The following is a 14627-nucleotide window of genomic DNA, read 5'->3' as shown; positions in this document are numbered from 1 at the left end:
TAAAAGAGGCCAGTTACGGTACCCCTCCTGACCAACTGCACGCACGCAATGTGCGTGCCCATCAATAACCATTAACGACCGGCTCAACTGGTTCGCTGTCGGGTTTGCGGTCAATGGACCAGGTGCCAAATGTGCTTCCGCGCAGAGTGGGCGGTGGGATAAAGCCCCAAGAACCCAGAGGGCTATGGAAATCAATCCCCATAGCACGGCTACCTACTTGCAGGATAAAGTCCCGCAAGTTATAAGCTACCCCCAAAGCAGCCCCAGGAACCTCGGACTATCTGTGTATGTGTGTCTTGCTAGCTACTAATGCAAACTAACATGCATACACGCAGCGTACCTTGAGTAACGTGGCGTTCCACGGCTTCCGTTTTGAAAATGGGGGCAAAATGAAATTTGAACGGTGCATTTAAGTACGATGTGTAGACCACATACAGTGTGTACACCACATAATGCAATTTTAACGAATTGACGCCACCTTCGCTGCGCTCGGCAGCCAGTAGAACGCGCGTATTAGCGTTACATTTTAGAACCCTACCCTCGGACGGACTGACAGACGGACGGACAACACACTCCACTAGAGAGGTAAGATAGTCGGCCGCCGCCACTACGCGGCGGAGGTGGCAGGTGTTTGTCCCAGGGGAAATGGGCTCCCGCCTTCGCTGCTGTGACGTGGTCACTCAGCACCTTGCACAGAGAAAGTGCTTAAGGGTATTAACTACCCGAGTGAACGTTAGTCCACGTGTTCCCGGCCTCAGAGGGAACGGTTTGCTACTTAGAGGAGTAGATGTAAGACTGATGTATTTATAAGGAGGGTTAGCTTGGATTCCATACAAACTAGAGGTTACCTATAGTGGAGCTAAGTAGTCATGCCCTGATTGGCTCCGAGAGCACCTGGTACTGTGTACCAGGTGTCCACAAGAGCGACAGGTCACTCTTTATGTAACATGGGGCACACTGGATTGTATCCCGTTACATCCTCCCCCACTTAAATGAGAATTACCTGATTCTCCAATCAGAAGTAAGAGAATTAAAATTCCCAAAGGTGAATTCTCACTCTGAGCAGGCACGAGACTGGCGCTCTTAAAGCTCACTGGGATTTGCATCCCTATGCTCACAACTGTGTAGGCCGCAGAGCCTACACTCCGAGCTGCCTTAGCCCCTGCGCTAGCGCGCGTACAGTGCTTTAACACAGAGTGCAATACCATCCGAACGTGTGGCATTCGCCAGCTCTTCGCACCAGAGGACACGACAGTCCTCGCGAACGCGTCCGGGGCATTGTGGCTCCCGCGAGGGACGACACCGAGAAGGGCAACACCTGCCCCAACATTAGAGGAAGCTCTCAGCTCACTTCGGGTCATGCCTTTGGTTCCAGCAAGGATCCATCCTTGCGGGCAGAGCTTCTGCCACGCTCTTTTTGCGTCTTGGTCGTCATACCAACGGCGCGTAGGTGTCCTTCATCGACACCGTGTACCGTGACAATACACAACTGTGGTGCAGATGTCTCCCATCGACACCATGTACCGTCCGGTACTAACCTTTGGCGCGATATGCCCACCACAAGGTTCGGGCAACAGCATCTGCTATGCTGTCGCCTGAATACATTCATGACCAGTGCTCACATCATGCACGACGCATGTGCAAGCACAGTGTACAGGTCCATGGGCCCTTACACGAGGTACGCAGTGTACGACATGTACCACAGCTATCATAAGTGCTCCGTGCACTTCATGTGTGGCATGCACGACAAGCTCATTACGTGGAACTCCCGGCAGGCCGCTCGACAGCGGCCAGTGCCGATGCACGGTACGTGCGTTGACTCACAGCGTAAACGCCCGGAGCGCATCGGGTCGTGATATGGTGCATATCATTTGCACCCATACCAGTGTTTGTCACAGATACCATGTACCTTGATGGTACTCGACCGTGGTGGGGCATATCGCACCACCATGCCACTGCGGCGTTGGTGTCTGGCATTGACACCGAGTACTCACGGGTACCAATCCATGGTGAGGCAAGCAGCCATCACCACGGTGTCATTCTCGGCGCGGCACCAGTTACGACTGCGTGCGTTGCCTCGACCACCACCTGGTCAGTTGTGTTTGCACTTGTGCACCACACTTGGGTTATGGCCCCACGACGTTGCGTACATCACGTAGCGCAACCGCTTTGTCGGTGGGTGAGACGTTCCGTTCACCCTACTCGACAGGTCGTTCATGACCAAGGGACCTGTGCAGTGATTACACTAGGTCCGCGCTTCGCCTAGTGTGTGGTTGCATATACCACAACACTGCTGATTCACTCAGCGATTCCGAGGCACCTAGAGTCAGTGGCTTCCGTCGCCACTCTGTCTTGTTTGGCTGGGGCTGCCGCAGCTCTAGCCCGGCTGTTCGCCTCCAGCCTGCGATCGATGTACATCGACGCCTGGTTCCGTAAGGAACTTGGTCTTACCTCAAGACCAGGGAGGAAAGGTATTTCCGAGCCTCTCTCCCACTTACATTTGAGACTATTGAGTCTCTCGTGGCTTGTAATAGCCACTGGCAGCACGACGGCTACCAGCCTCGTGGAAAGTCAGGGAGAAAAGGTATTTCCGATGCCTCCCCTCCACTTAACCTCCAGACCACTGAGTCTGTCGTGGCTTCTGATAGCCACTGGCAGACACGACGGCTCTCCGCTCCGTGCACTTCGTCGGTATGGACGACTGCGTCGGCCGTGCCGACCGAAGGCATCCAGCCTTCGCGTCAGCGGTTTGAGTCTGCGCGACTTGACATCGAGCGAGTTGCTCACGTCTGGCGATGCCAAGACAGCCTCGCGCATCAAGCCAATGGCTTTGTGTGCGGAACTGTGTTACCCACCTTGGTTGTGTGGAACTCTGTTACCCACACCGGAAGCGCATACAGCGACTTCCTTATCAGTTATGGTCTGAGTGACCTTGCGTGGAATTCTGTTACCCACGCTCGGAGCACCGAATGTCGGTCTCCTTAAGCAGCTTCGCTGCTTGCGGAACTTGTTACCCGCAATGTGGACCTATATTACCCACCTGGTGAATTTCCTTCGGCACCACCACTGTCGAAGCGCATACGGTGCGACGACCTTCGGTGTTGGGATCAGCTGGTGTGGCAGACCCGCACACATACCGGACAGAGTTGGTGTCCTCCGACCGAGTCAGAGGGGTCCGGGCCCTGGCTTCCGAGTCGCTTGAAGCGACGTCGGCCTGAACAAGGTTCAGACCCGACTTGCGACGGCTAACGTGGCGTGGTACTTCGTTACCCACGTCGTGATATCTCGTTGAAGATATCAGAGGCACTTAAGACCTCGTGCGGCACTGTGCTACCCACACAGGAAGCATGATCAATGCCTTCCGCTTCAGTTATAGTCTAGGCGACTGCGTGTGGTACTGTGCTACCCACACAGAAATCGTGATCAATTTTTTCCTCTTCAGTTACAGTCTGGGCGGCTGCGTGTGGTCCTACGCTACCCGCCTGGTAGCGCTAATAGGCATAATCACTGTCGAAGCCCGTACGGCGCGACGACATTCGGCGTTGAGCGCTGCTGGTGTAGCAGGTCCATACGCCGGGCAAAAGACCCATGCCCGTGGCATTGCCGCAGCGGAGTATGGTCCTGCTGTACGCAGAGCTGTCGCCGCGTTGACAGCTCCGTGATGCTTCTGCGTCCTGGCGGTCTGTATCAGACGCTTAAGTCATGACGGAGGTGGGAACATGATTCACCAATGCTCCGCCATAGACCTGGACTGGTAGGCCCTTCCCAGCCTTTCCACACCAAAGCCCGGGCTGTGCCTTATGTTCGGCACAGCCATGTTGTCCATGGTGAAAACCGCGAGCGACACCGCGGTGCGCAAGCTCATCGAGATCAACCGCTCAGGTCCGCTGAGAACCATTGGTACTTCCTTCACCGTACCAACGGCTAGTTCACCAAGGACCAGCCCACGACCGCCACTCCGACATAGAGTGCAGTCGGGTGTCGCTATGCCAAGCGACGTATTAACGCCCCATAACTTATCAAACGTTCAAGGGGTACTGTACCCCCATACACCGAGTATACTACCAGCAGTCCATCACTGCCCTTCGCCGGTTTGGAATAACCACGTCTCTCTGGCCTAAGTCCCGTTGTGCGCACAACCTGCACACCCATCACGAAGTCTTAGCGCTCTTCAGATGGGCATACCGCCTCTACTGGCGGCTGGGGAGTCTTAGTTCATCTGGCCGTGGCCTGCGCCACCGGACCTGGGGTCCACGGGCAGTCCTCTTCCCGAGAACTAGCGAGGGCCACACACGCGGGTAGTGTCCTTGGCCGCCGCATTCATAGCATCGGACCAAGCTCTCGGCTGAGCTTAAGTCCATGGGTTCGGGCTCGCTGTACGGTACCAGCGGGTTGCGTGACAGCAGGAGCAGCAGCGTCATTGCTGCGATGCTCCGCCTTCCGAGGGACGCCATCCTCATCATGGCGATGTTCCTCTTTCGGAGGAGTACCAGCCTGCTTGTGGCTGTACTCTTCTTGGAGGGCGGGAATCGCCTCCTCAATAGTTGTCGCTTGCACCCTGAATAGCTGGGTTCGAGCAGGACCGACCTTCAGGCCGTCCATGAAGACTGTTGTCTTGACGGCTTCAGGCAGAGGATTCCCTACCAGAGATGCCACCAACGTGCGCATCTCTTGCACGTACTCCTGCAGCTCATGCTTACCTTGATTACACGCAAGAAAGCGTGAGCGCTGGCGGAACCCGTTATTCGCCGGTATGAACGCGGTCGAAGCTGCTCACACAGCTGAGCCCAGGATGCAAAGCATCCAGGAGATGTCGTCTCCCTGGTGTATCCCCGTGGCTTGGCACGGCCACCAAGGTTGGACAGGGAAAACGCCACCTGAATCGACTCGTCCGAGATGAGACCCGCCTTCATGGCGATCTCCACCTCACGGACCCCGAAGTGAACGTTCTCTCCTTCCTTCCCCTCAAACGCGGGGACCTTCAGCCATACCAGCTTAGGCCTGATTGCCTGGGGAGCGGCCATCGAGGCCTCCAAGCCCCCGCGGACGTGAGCGATGAGACCACGCTCGTAGGTCTCAAACGCGGTCACTGCTCGGCAGACGTCGCCGCCGCCAAGCTGCGAAATACATCTTGTCCAAAGATGTCTCCCATCTTCCAAACAGACTCGTACTGTGAGTCGTTTAAGCGAGGCAACTCGCTTCGGTCCATCGTGGCTCAAACGCTGAGCGCACAGAGGATTCAGGTAGCTCAATCTACCCGCGATGGTGTTGGATTGACCAACAAGTTCTACCAAGTGGGACGGGGTCACTCAGCACCTTGCAGGAAGTGCTTAAGGTTATTAACTACCCGGGTGAACATTAGTCCACGTGTTCCTGGCCTCAAAGGGAACGGTTTGCTACTTAGAGGAGTAGATGTAAGACTGATGTATTTATAAGGAAGGTTAGCTTGGGTTCCTTACAAACTAGAGGTTACCTATAGTGGAGCTAAGTAGTCATGCCCAGATTGGCTCCGAGAGCACTGGTACTGTGTACTAGGTGTCCACAAGAGTGACAGGTCACTCTTTATGTAACATGGGGCACACTGGATTGTACCCCGTTACAGCTGCGCTCCGGCGTGAACATGATTTATGTAAACGTGATGTATTAAATGCATATGAAATTGAACATTTCTACTCCGAACCAAAGATCTGCTTGTAGACAATGTTCTGGGTGTAGACCCCATTCTCCTCCTCTAGCTTTGGGTACTCGACCAGCACCTTGAATCTTGATCTTGAAGTCACTAGCGACATCGCAACGTACAGCTGTCCGTGGGAGAAGCAAGGCGTAGCTAGATACAGCCCCAAGTACTGCACCGTTTGTCCTTGTGCCTTGTTAATGGTCATCGCAAAGGCCGGTTGGACAGGAAACTGCTTGCGTCTCAAATGAAACGGAAAGCTCCGAATGTCTCCGTCACTGATGAAAACAATGCGGGGAATCAACACATGTTGCCCTTGTCGCTCACCGGTCATGATTGTGGCGTGGATGACATGTGGCTTGAGGGCCACAATTCGAAGCCGTGTTCCGTTGCACAGCCCTAGATCTGGATTCAGGTTCCGAATCATCACGATAGGCATTCCTACCTTGAGGGTCAATTTGGGGGGAGGCATTCCACTGATATTCATCGAGTGGAGTATCTCCTGCTCGAAGAAATTTCCGTCACCGTCGTCTTGTACAGAGTCGGAAGACATGTATTCCCGCGCCTGTCCAGTTAATCGATCGGTCACCGCTTCATTGATGCGGTGCACGATTGCGTTCGTGGTCGTGAGGATCGTACGGTTAGCGAAATATTCATTGGTAGCAACCTCGGGGTTGTTAATCTCGCCATACATCTCGTCGATGATCCGATCCATGATTCTTGGAATAACTCCAGGACGAATTTCCTGGTCCTCACATTCAGGCACAGGTGGATTCTCAATCAGCATATCGCGCGGGATCTTCATGTAACCTTTTCCTAGGGAAGGGTTTACATCATGCCTTCCCTCCCCGACTTGCAGCAGAAACTCAGAGAACGCAGCCATTTCCTCAGCAGTGTCTGCAGTATCAGCTTTGCGCACTCGCATGTTTTCCGTAAGACGGAACGTCTGAAATTGGGGCCACAACCTAGACGACTTGAGGCAAGCGTCAATTGTCTCGACGGGTGCTCCATTCTTCACGACCGGGAGAATTTGGCGGAAATTTTTCGAAAGTACAAACACTTTCCCGCCAAAAGGCTCGGTATCGCTGTCAAGTATGTCCCAGTGTTCGGTCTACTGCCTCGAACGCGTGGCGATGAGCCATTGGTGCTTCGTCCTAAATAATCAAACTTGCATGCTTGATCAACTCCGGAATACGGGAGCTCTTCCTAATAACGCAAGTCGAGCTCTCGTTCAATTTCAAAGGGATCTTGAATGTAGAATGAACTGTCCTACCACCCATGAGCAAGAGCGAGGCAATACCGCTAGACGCCACAGCGATGGCGATTTTCCCCGAGAGTCTGACTCTGGCCAGTATGTTTCGAAGCAGTGTAGATTTTCCAGTACCACCGGGGCCATCGACAAAAAATAGCTTCTTGCCTTCCTCCGGGCATTCAACCACTTCAATAACCTGGTCGTAAATCACCCGCTGACCTTCGTTCAGCTGATCTTCCGTGTTTACAATCACCTCCAAAGCTGACGCATCGTATCCAGTGAGCTCACGTCGTAGTAATCTGTTTTGGCGAAGGGCTTCACGAATCAATGTTGGGAACGACCCCAACTGTGGAAGCTCGTCGAAGTCTCCTACCGCATACCCGTTCGCTTCAAGTAGTTCTTGAATCCTCATCAGCGTTTCAAATTCGACCAACGCCGACTTGAAGGGGCCCATCAAAGCGTGATGGTTGCGTGTGAAGGCTCGGGAAAGATCAGCGAAAAACCAACATTTGCTGGAGCTTAATACACCAGAATGGTGACGAAGAGCTGGCGTAGCCGATACGCAATTTGGAACTCAGCCGCTTCTGTCAAACACGAAATCCACTCGTTGTCATTCTCTAAGTAGCCAGCCTCGCGCGCCGCAATTTGGAATGTTGGGCAGACAATCCCGTTAGCCGTTCTCAAGTCTTCAAACGACGTCGGACCTCTACGCTGACAGAGCAGTAGCCGAAGGTAGAACCGCTCCATATCTCGAGGAGACACGTGAATCATGCGACCAACGGCAGCTTGATACTGTTTCCGGCGAGCCCACCTTTTCGGTTGCCCTTTCTCCGGCGCTTTCCAGCAGAACTCTTTGGGGATATCCTGATACAACATCGTCCTGGCAATATGATTCTAAGGCTCTTCACTCGCACACAACTCAAAGAATCTGGTCGGCATCGTGTGACTACCACATTCCAAAACCGCCTCCGGGTTTTCCGTTTGGCGGAAGCAAACCGTCTGCTATGACTCGAGATGAACTGTTAGCTGTGTCACCGCATGGTTTTTTTTCTGAATCGTGAATTCGAGCAGGCGCATGCAAGCCTCCACCGGAGAAATGTAACGGGCGCTCAAGAAACGTAGAATCTCGTTTGGACCTCGATGCGCATCCCCTGCTCTCATCGAGCTTTTTATACAGTGAGTATAGCCACGTCGAGTCCTTTCTACACTTGTGCAGGTATTGAACCGCAGTTATATCCGTGCACACATCCACATTGATGTGGCAGCTGTACTTCTGGGATAAGTACGGGTTGTACGGTAAAACCCACTGGTTGATCGTAGCACTGTCGTATTCTCTGCCTTTGAACTTTAGAACACCTTCTTGCCGCCGACGTCGTCTGTACACTGGATATCCATTGGCATTGGCTTGTGTAACTTCTGTTAATGGCTTGGGAAACCCTTTGGAGCCCTTGCCGTCCGTCATACACGCGCATGAAGGGTTTGCAGGCCCGCATGGACCATGGACCATACATGACAAGACTGTTTCATACAGCTGAGGTTTTTATCCTTGCCTGGGATCTAAGCGCATATCATCTTGTCTACGATCTCGCGCGTTCGTGGTTTGTCTTCGTCAGCCAAAATAATCAATACATGAGCGTGGAATAGCCCTCGTTTTTGAAACTCGACAACGTAAATTTGCGCACACACTCTCCCCAGGACGCCTTGGTTTAAATCGTCAAGCGTTGCAGTTTCTGCTGCCACACGCGAGCCACGATATCTTGTCGATCTTGAGCTGTCTGGATATTGGAAGGTATCGCTTCAAGAATCCCGTCCCACTTGGGGTTGCACGTTTCAGTCAGGAAGACGTCGGGCCGTCCATACTCCCGAACAATTGCCATTAAATCTTGATACGACTTGTACATGGACCGCGGGCTACCCAGGTGCGAAGCCGGTAGTATGATACGCTTGCCAACCTGATTAAGAAAGTGGGTAGCTCGTCCTCTGCTGCCTCCATCCCGGTCCGGGTGCACCAATCTGCTCTGGGCCCCGTCATATTCCGACAGGAGCACTTCTCCTTCCGGCAGAGGCAAAGCATCTTCGTTGGGCAAAGCGTCTTGCACACCCCTGTATTGATCGGCGCGAAGTGTGTTCGGATTGTCGGCCACCCAGCGAAGCTGTTCTTGCTCACATTTTGCACGCTGATCTACACACCACTGTTGAAATAGACGCCCGTCTTGGTGGAGAGCGGACTAATCATCCACTTTCTGGTGAAGGCGTAACGCGACGTGCTCACGAAGCGACATCGCCTTCTTGTTTCGATACTCAGCACCATTCGCGAACTCGTCTGTGTAGGTCCAGCCCTTCTCTCCATATGGAAGGAGAACCGGGTATTGGAGTGGATCGTAATCGGCGTGAGTCTCGTACAAACGTAGCAGCCTTTGATCGCGTGTAAAGAGTAGTAGATCTCGATGCTGAGCCAGGTTGCCATCCTCGATGAGGGTCGCAGCCACTTTAGACACAGTGGGGCGACTATGCGTCCTCGATCGCGAGGCGTTGTCATGCAGACGGAGCATTAAGTCTACTGGAGCCTCCGTGTTGTGGTGACGCACTTGCTGCCCAAAGTGGAGGAACCGTTGCGCTAATGGGTTGTGCTCTGCCATCATTTTCTCGATGTCCAGTAGTGCAACACGATCCAAATCCGCGCATATACCAAGACGTCGTTCCGCGCGGCGTTGCATGTCTGGATCCACAATGTAGATCTGCGCAAACTTAAGTGCCACCGGCGCGCTGTCTAACGGTCTATGGGGGGAGGAGAGAATCTAGGTAGTGCCCCATAGCCCCTTGAATGCGATATGTGTACACCGTGTGTACCGGCAGCACTCTCGGCTTTACGTACGTTTTGAAACGATCGGTTTGAGCACGAAGCACCAATCGACGTAAGCGCAAAGGCTTGGCTGTAGGCATGAATCTGACGGCGGAGTTCGGGATCTCCATACAGCTGAAGCAGTTTTGGTGGCGCGGGGTGCAGTGGAAGCAGCTTTACCCTGCCTGCCAGACAGCATGATATCGTAGACTCGCCAAGCCACTTTCAAGCATTGCAGATCGGACAAACGGTTGTAGCCGGGAGCTTGTGCCGACCGTTCACCACGTCATTACCCGATATCATGGACGCGTCGAAGTCTTCAAGGGATATAAGAGCGTGTCCATAGCGAACGCAATGGTGTCAAGTGCGCACCCGTTCTAGCTCTTGCGGACGCTCCTCATCCGCTAACCGAGCTCGTCTATAACCTTTCTGGTGGCTCACATTCAACATCTCGTTCTTGTCCCGACCGCTCGGCCCGTCGATCGGCATGGTGCTGGCGGTTTAGCTCACGTACAGCTTCCAGGTCTTCTTCTGGTTGATCCGCTCGGTGAAAAGCTTGCCGTTGCCGGTTTATCTCACGTATAGCGTCTCGTTCTTCTTCTTCTAGCTCTGCTTTGCGATTTGCATGCTGTTGGTGGGTTAGGTCGCGTTCGTATTGTCGCTGCTGTTCATTTAGCTCCGCCCTGTGTGCTGTTTGCTGCTGCCGATTATGCTCTCGTTGTTCGTGAAGCTTTTCTCCATGTAATCGAGCTCTTTGGGCGCGCTTGCGCGCGGCGTCTTTTTTCCTCGCACGGTCACGCTGAGAGAATGACCTATTAGCTCGTCTTGTGCGAGCTCTCTGGGCATCGCGTGTACGCTCACGATCTGCCTGAGACAACGTCCTGTTAGCTCTTTTCTGCCGAGCCCGATGTGCAGCCGAGACGGGGGTCGCTTCTGGAACCGTTGATTCAGATACGACTTGCGCCGTAAATGGGGCCACATCCTCGGTTCCAGCTCGATAAGCCGCCTCCATTTCAGCCGCAAACCGGCGCTGAAGTACCACAGGATCGGACTCTTCTGTCTTTTCCTCCCGCTCTTCAATACCGTTGGTTTGACCTTCCGTAAATTCCGTAACCGCCGTAGCTTCTTGATGCACACTGAGGGCCTTCAGCTCTTTGTTCAAGTCGTATCGTTTCTTCCTGCGCTTGGTCTGACGTCGTTTTCGTGCATCCTTTTTCTCTCGCATGGGTGTCGCGTTAATGCGTTCGTTCTCGTGCAGGGCCTCCTCGATCTCCTCGCGCGTCCTCTTTCGCTTACTCCGAGCCATAGTTCTGCGAACACGAAAACGTGACGCGTTAGACAGTGTCTAAGTACACCGCACGTAGCAGTAGGTTTTCATAGAGTAGTGTGTTGGAATACGCGTACTACCCGGGATTGCTTGCCCCCATCAAAGTTTTCTCCGATCACTTATCCCACAGTCACGGGCCGTGAGGCCCGGAGCGGTTTTAGTTTGCAAACTGTGCAGTCGAATCTCCAGGGTTGGGCCCCCGGATAGTACTGTAGCTTGAGGTGCGATATCCTTTTGCCAAAAAGGCGGCCGTTAATTGCAAAGGCTGGTTATTGATAGGCTATTACAGCCCCCATCCCATCTGTCGGTTAAAAGAGGCCAGTTACGGTACCCCTCCTGACCAACTGCACGCACGCAATGTGCGTGCCCATCAATAACCATTAACGACCGGCTCAACTGGTTCGCTGTCGGGTTTGCGGTCAATGGACCAGGTGCCAAATGTGCTTCCGCGCAGAGTGGGCGGTGGGATAAAGCCCCAAGGACCCAGAGGGCTCTGGAACTAAATCCCCATAGCACGGCTACCTACTTGCAGGATAAAGTCCCGCAAGTTATAAGCTACCCCCTAAGCAACCCCAGGAACCTCGGACTATCTGTGTATGTGTGTCTTGCTAGCTACTTTGTAAACTAACATGCATACACACAGCGTACCTGAAGTAACGTGTCGCTCCGCGGCTTCCGTTTTGAAAATGGGGGCAAAACGAAATTTGAACGGTGCATTTATGTACGATGTGTAGACCACATACATTGTGTCAACCCCATTAATCAACCTGAGGCGAATCGAGGCTGCCTTTGCTGCGCTCGGCAGCCAGTAGAGCGCCCGCATTAGCGTGAGTTTGATTAAGCCTACCACGGAAGGACCACACTCCACTAGGGGGGTAGACTAGCCGGCCGCCGTCGCTACGCGACGGAGTGGCATGGTTTGTTGGAGATGAGGTGGCCGCAGATTTAAGTGCTTCTTGGTGTCCCGTGCTTCGTCAGCGTCGTTCACCCCAGTACGTCGTGGCTTCGTGTAGTCAGCTATTTACCTTTCCGTGGTCTAATGTGGACTGGTACAATATAGTGGTTTGGAACGTTTCCGTTACCCCGTACTACAGGTTGGATGTTGTGTCCTTCAATGGCCCGTGCTCTTTCGCGCTTTGTGGTTCCCTGCTCACCCGTGGCACACGCTGCTTAGTGGTTAAGCGCTCTCTCGTTTGGGCTCATTCTCTCTAGCGCGGCATATTTCCTGGATGATAACTATTCCCTGTTCTCAAACGTTTACGTGTGTTGCACCGGTTTTGTGGTACATAGTCTTTCGTGGCCATTGGCCTCCCATCGCCGGTACCCTAGCCGAAGGACGCTACTTCGTGGTTTGCTGCGTCCCTGTAGTCATTTTGTTCCGTCGACCATGTATCGTGCTCTCCTGGTGGGGTTCCAACGAACGCATTATCACACTATTGTGCAATCACAGTGTGGTAATGCTGTTTAAGGTATTGTGCCCGCGTAGTACATCTGCGTTGCGTGTGTTTGTGTTCTACAATGGTATCGTGTCCACTGTGTGCAATCGTGGTCACCCAAGCATCCCCTCATGAATTTCGTGGCTGGTCCGCCGTCCGTGCAATCGAGTTCTAATGTACTACTGTCCTCCGTGGATCGGTAAGCTCGGGTTCTACACTGGTATCATTATCCGCGACTCGGTCATTTCGCGTGGCTGCGTGGTCATCCAAGGTTTAGTGGTTGATCCACCGTCCATGCTGTCGTGTTATGGCATGGTGTTGAGGTTGGTTGGTCGTCCGTGTTATCATGACCTACCGTAGTATCGTGCGCCGTGTCTCGGTGAGCTCCGGCTCTACCCTGGTATTCTTCTCCACTGTTCAGTGATTTTTCGCTTATGCTCTCCCGTGGCTTCGTGTTTGGACCGTCGACCGTGATTCGTGTTCTACCGTGGTGCTATGGGAAAGTTACTGTCCGCGCACCCTAACCGCTGCGTGCTCTACCGTGGCTTCGTAGGTGCGTACTCTTCCGTAGCCGCGCTTTTTAGCATGCTGGGGTGTCTGTATATTTAGTTCCCTTCCGTGGCCCGTACGCCCCCTTTATACTCTTGTCCTTCTGTCCTTTTCATGGCTGCGTGCTTCTCCGTCTTTCACGCTACGCATAAAATTCGTGGATTGCATCGGCTAAGTCCTCTAGCATCGTCCATGGCCTTCCGTGCTTTGTTGCTCTTCTATCCCAGCGTCTACATAGTGTGGGTCGGTGTTCCTTCGTATTTCGTGTTCTTGCTTAGTCACGTGCCACCGCGCTAACTTAATCACAAACGCTGTTCCCATTTTGTTTGATGTACGCAACATATATTGTTGGAAAGCTCACACAATCTCTTAAGGTCGCACACTACGCGCGTAAATACAAAGGAAGGTGATACTTTCCCCCGGAGGCAGTGTGGGGTGCTGGGGTGTGTGGGTGGGAAGTCATAATAGTCATATTTTAAAGTTTTCACATTATTAATAGTAGTTGTAAAATTGTGAGTTATTATTTAGCGCTAATGTAATAATTATGTGTACTACACTACAAATAGCTGCAGGGAAAGTATGAAATGTACTGATAATAGTACTACCCAAAACAGTATTGTAAGTTTAATTTTTATAAAAGTACTACGAAGCCTAAAACATCATTCTATAATCAATAGTACTAACGCTTCGATTGAAGCCGAACTATGAGTCACCAAAGCCTACAAAAAAATTCAACAGCACCTATGACGATATAGTACGTGTGTGCTCATCGGCGCCTTGTGCTAATGCTAACTAACGTGCACACAGGCCGCGCCCTTCGTGTGAGGTGGCGAACCGCAGCTGAAAATGGAGGCAAAACGAAATTTAATCGGTGCTGTTAAGTACGAGGTGTAGTCCACATATAGTGTGTACAGAACACAATGTCTATTTTAACCAATAGGGACCGCCTTCGCTGCGCTCGGCAGTCAGTAGAACGCGCGAATTAGCGTAAGTTTTATCAACCCTACCCTCGGACGGACAGACGGACACCAGACTCCACTAGGGGGGTAAGACTAGCGCTCTGAGCGCCCGCTCCGCGGACGCTAGGGCATGGTTGGTTGGTGTAGAGAAGGCCGACCACCTCCGCTGCGCTGCGGTGGGCTTAGAATTTCTACTCAAAGTGAAGCCACATATAGTACATGTATACAGTGATCTACGTATATTACGTTCCAAAACAACACCTACACAGTATCCTTAGTTCTCACATGTTATGGCAGACATGACCAGGGTTTAGCGTGATCTGCAAGAAGAGCACCATCTTACCCGGGAAGGTTTTGTCTATAATCTCATGTTAGCGCATAGCTCCCAAAATGTCACGAATCGGAGGCGCGCGTGGCTGCGAATGTAATATACACTGTTTCGAAGACGAGTTACTATCAATGACGATCCCAAATTGGCATAGATCGGTGAGGAATCCCAGTGTAGCTGGAGTAAATACGCCTACTCAAACATGTTACCATCTGTCACGTCATCGCCGTGAGACAGCCGACACCATATCATCGATTGTG

This window comes from Phytophthora infestans, genomic scaffold (genome assembly GCF_000142945.1).
Source record: "Phytophthora infestans T30-4 supercont1.39 genomic scaffold, whole genome shotgun sequence".
Taxonomy (NCBI): domain Eukaryota; phylum Oomycota; class Peronosporomycetes; order Peronosporales; family Peronosporaceae; genus Phytophthora; species Phytophthora infestans.
Note: the sequence above shows the minus strand (reverse complement) of the source record.